The sequence below is a fragment of the Bos indicus x Bos taurus genome, chromosome 17, assembly GCF_003369695.1.
Source record: "Bos indicus x Bos taurus breed Angus x Brahman F1 hybrid chromosome 17, Bos_hybrid_MaternalHap_v2.0, whole genome shotgun sequence".
In the NCBI taxonomy this organism is placed as follows: Eukaryota; Metazoa; Chordata; class Mammalia; order Artiodactyla; family Bovidae; genus Bos; species Bos indicus x Bos taurus.
In genome coordinates, this window is record NC_040092.1 from 58,902,672 (window position 1) to 58,907,396 (window position 4,725).

General features: G+C 42.1%; 1 non-coding gene across 1 annotated transcript; it reads left to right on the forward strand.

The window, feature by feature from the left end:
* The first annotated feature begins 1,039 nt into the window (after positions 1–1,039).
* Positions 1,040–1,111, forward strand: TRNAC-GCA. Its single transcript has one exon. It is a non-coding gene; the product is annotated as a tRNA-Cys (tRNA).
* Positions 1,112–4,725: the final 3,614 nt, after the last annotated feature.

A 4,725-nucleotide genomic window follows, 5' to 3' on the forward strand; every position in this document is an offset into this window, starting at 1 on the left:
TTGACTAAGCACTCAGTACATTGTGGCTATTAGAATTTATGATTAACTATTTGGTTACCATTATTAATGTGATTATTATAACTGTTATTCATGTGACTGGGTGGCATGCTAGTTTTCCTTTCTTCCCCTTAGAAGTTCATTACTACATTTATGGCTTCCTTCACTGACTCTCAACAGATGTTTATTAAATTCTCATCATCTGCAGAGATCTGAGATGACTGAGATTGAAACATGAGTAAGATATATTGCAAGATCTTATGTCTGGGTGGGGAAATTAGACTTATTGCCTCTTTGGGGACAGTCTTTATTCAGAAGTGATGTAACTGAATGTCCATCGGCTATGCTTTGATATATGACTGAATACAAGGAAAAGTCGTTTCCTGTTCCTTAGGACACCTCACCATCAGAACTTGCTTCTTTTTCAAGATGGTGTATGTGCATGTGTGTGTGTTTTCTCTATGAATGTAAATTAGCTGGTGCCACAGATTAGAAGATCCGTATAATCAAAGCTATGGTTTTTCCAGTAGTCATGCACGGGTGTAAGAGCTGGACCATAAAGAAGACTGAGCACCAAAGAAGTGACAATTTTGAATTGCGATGTTGGAGAAGACTCTTGAGAGTCCCTTAGACTGCAAGGAGATCAAACAAGTCAATCCTAAGGGAAATCAACCCTGAATATTCATTGCAGACAGCAGGGGAGGAGATAGTTAGATAGCATCACCGACTCAATGGACACGACTCTAAGTAAACTCCAGGAGATAGTGAAGGACAGGGGATCCTGGCTTGCTGCAGTCCTTGGCGTCGCAAAGAGTTGGACATCATTTTGGGACTGAACAACAACAACAAATTAGAAAGATAAGGCAGTATTGTGCCAAAATTGTCTTCGTTGCAGCATTGTGGCTGTGGCAGTATGAGGTTTCAGACAAGCGGGACTTCATTTAGGATTTGCTCTGTCTGCTATCTCTCTCACACTGAGCCAGCTGCAGGTCCCTGAGAAAGTAGGGCTATCTGGGCTTCTGTATCCAGTTTGTTCTCGGCTTCCAGGGTAGCTCAGCTGGTAAAGAATCTGCCTGCAATGCAGAAGACCCTGGTTCGATTCCTGGGTCTGGAAGTTCCCAAGGAGAAGGAATAGGCTTCCCACTCCAGTATTCTTGGGCTTCCCTGGTGGCTCAGATGGTAAAGAATCTGCCTGCAATGCAGGAGACCTGGGTTCAATCCCTGCGTTGGGAAGATGCCCTGGAGGAGGACGTGGTAACTCACTCCAGTATTCTTACCTGGAGAATCCCATGGACAGAGGAGCCTGGTGGGCTACAGTCCATGTGGTTTCAAAGAATAGGACACGACTGAGCCACTAAGCACAGCATAGGATCCAGTTTGTTCTAAGCTGGATCTTAGTTTGTTCTAAGAAACAATGTCTAAGTTCTCAGTTTGTTCTAAGTCCCTTTGCTGTCAACAGCCATCCCTCTTCCACCACCTGCAGCTCAGCTCCTGTGTGATCTCTACAAAGCCCTGCTGATACACTGGTCTTGTAAGGGAGTGAACCACACTTCCCATTGCCCCTGCTATACTCTCTATAAACTTCTGTAATTATACAGAAAATGCTTTGTGTCTGTGTGTGTGTGTGTGTGTGTGTGTCCTTCACTGAAACGTCTGTTCAGTTCAGTCTCTCAGTAGTGTCCGATTCTTTGCGACCCCATGGATTGCAGCACGCCAGGATTCCCTGTCCAACACCAACTCCCAGAGTTTACTCAAACTCATGTCCATTGAGTTGGTGATGCCATTCAACCATCTCATCCTCTGTCATCCCCTTCTCCTCATGCCCTCAATCTTTCCCAGCATCAGGGTCTTTTCAAATGAGTCAGTTCTTCACATCAGGTGACCAAAATATTGATTGGAGTTTCAGCTTCAGCATCAGTCCTTCCAATGACTATTCAGGACTGATCTCCTTTAGGATGGACTGGTTGGATCTCCTTGTGGTCCAAGGGACTCTCAAGAGTCTTCTCCAACACCACTGTTCAAAAGCATCAATTCTTCAGCATTCAGCTTTCTTTATAGCCCAACTCTCACATCCATACATGACTACTGGAAAAACCATAGCTTTTACTAGATGGACCTTTGTAGGCAAAGTAATGTCTCTGTTTTTTTGTGTGTGCTGTCTAGGTTGGTCATAATTTTTCTTCCAAGGAGCAAGTGTATTTTAATTTCATGGCTGCAGTCACCATCTGAAGTGATTTTGGAGCCCCAAAATTAAAGTCTGCCACTGTTTCCACTGTTTCTCCCTCAATTTGCCATGAAGTAATGGGAACAGATGCCATGATCTTCGTTTTCTGAATGTTGAGTTTTAAGCCAAGTTTTTTGCTCTCCTCTTTCACTTTCATCAAGAGGTTCTTTGGTCCTTCTTCACTTTCTGCCATAAGGGTGGTGTCATCTGCATACCTGAGGTTATTGATATTTCTCCTGGCAATCTTGATTCCAGCTTGTGCTTCTTCCAGCCCAGCATTTCTTATGATGTATTCTGCATATAAGTTAAACAAGCAGGGTGACAATACACAGCCTTGATGTACTCCTTTCCTAATTTGGAACCAGTCTGTTGTTCCATGCCCAGTTCTAACTCTTGCTTCCTGACCTGCATATAGGTTTCTCAAGAGGCAGTTCAGGTGGTCTGGTATTCCCATCTCTTTCAGAATTTTCCACAGTTTATTGTGGTCACACAGTCAAAGGCTTTGGCAGAGTCAATAAAGCAGAAATAGATGTTTTTCTGGAACTCTCTTGCTTTTTCTATGATCCAACGGATGTTGGCAATTTGATCTCTGGTTCCTATGCCTTTTCTAAAACCAGCCTGAACCTCTGGAAGTTCACGGTTCACATATTGCTGAAGCCTGGCTTGCAGAATTTTGAGCATTAATTTACTAGCGTGTGCTGCTGCTGCTGCTGCTGTTAAGTCGCTTCAGTCGTGTCCGACTCTGTGTGACCCCATAGACGGCCTCCTACCAGGCTCCTCTGTCTCTGGGATTCTCCAGGCAAGAATGCTGGAGTGGGTTGCCATTTCCTTCTCCAATGCATGAAAGTGAAAAGTGAAAGTGAAGTCGCTCAGTCGTGTCCGACTCTTAGCGACCTCATGGACTGCAGCCTAACAGGCTCCTCTGTCCATGGAATTTTCCAGGCAAGAGTACTGGAGTCAGGTGCCATTGCCTTCTCCATATGAGATGAGTAGAATTGTGAAGTTGTTTGAGCATTCTTTGGCATTGCCTTTCTTTGGCATTGGAATGAAAACTGATCTTTTCCAGTCCTGTGGCCACTGCTGAGTTTTCCAAATTTACTGACATATTGAGTGCAGTACTTTAACAGCATCATCTTTTAGTATTTGAAATATTTCAACTGGAATTCCATCACCTCCACTAGCTTTGTTCATAAAGATTCTTCCTAAGGCCCAACTAACTTCACATTCCAGGATGTCTAGTTCTAGGTTGGTGATCACACATTGTGATTTTCTGGGTCATGAAGATCTTTTTTTAACAGTTCTTCTGTGTATTCTTGCCACCTCTTCTTAATATCTTCTGCTTCTGTTAGGTCCATACCATTTCTGTCCTTTATTGAGCCCATCTTTACATGAAATGTTCCCTTGGTATCTCTGATTTTCTTGAAGAGATCTCTAGACTTTCCCATTCTATTGTTTCCCTCTATTTCTTTGCATTGATCACTGTGGAAGGCTTTCTTATCTCTCCTTGCTATTCTTTGCAACTCTGCATTCAAATGGGTATATTTTTCCTTTTCTCCTTTGCCTTTCACTTCTTTTCTATTCACAGCTATTTGTAAGGCCTCGTCAGACAGCCATTTTACCTTTTTGCATTTCTTTTTCTTGGGGATGGTCTTGATCCCTGCCTCCTGTATAATGTCAGGTACCTCCATCCGTAATTCTTCCGGCACTCGATCAGTTCTAATCCCTTGAATCTATTTGTCACTTGCACTGTATAATTGTAAGGGATCTGATTTAGGTCATACCTGAATGGTCTAGTGATTTTCCCTAGTTTCTTCAATTTAAGTCTGAATTTTGCAATAAAGAGTTTATGATCTGACCCACAGGCAGCTCCTAGTCTTGGTCTTTTTTTTTTTTTTTTTTTTTCTGACTCTATAGAGCTTCTTCATCTTCGGCTGCAAAGAATGTAATCAATCTGATTTCAGTATTGACCATCTGGTGATGTCCATGTGTAGAGTCTTCTCTTGTGTTGTTGGAAGACAGGGTTTGCTATGACCAGTGCATTCTCTTGGCAAAACTCTATTAGCCTTGCCCTGCTTCATTTTGTACTCCAAGGCCAAATTTGCCTGTTACTCCAGGTGTTTCTTGACTTCCTACTTTTGCATTCCAGTCCCCCATATCTGTACCTTTTTGCTAATCATAAATTCCTTAAGAATAGAAACTGTTTCTTACTGATCTAATAGCATAAAACACAGTGCCTAAAACATAAAGGGGGACTTAATAAATACTTGCTGAATAGGTGGGTGAATGAATGAATGAATAGGAATCATGAGATTAATTATTCTACTCTGAAACTTTTACAGCATTATCCACAAAGTCTCCAGGAATGATTTCTCCTTTTGATGCTTTCTCTTTCATAATCTTGATCATCTGAGAATCTCAAACTCCCTAAAGAACTATCTATCCCATATCTACTCTTCCTTACCAAATTATGAACATTTAACAGAATGTTTCTGAAACTAAATCTC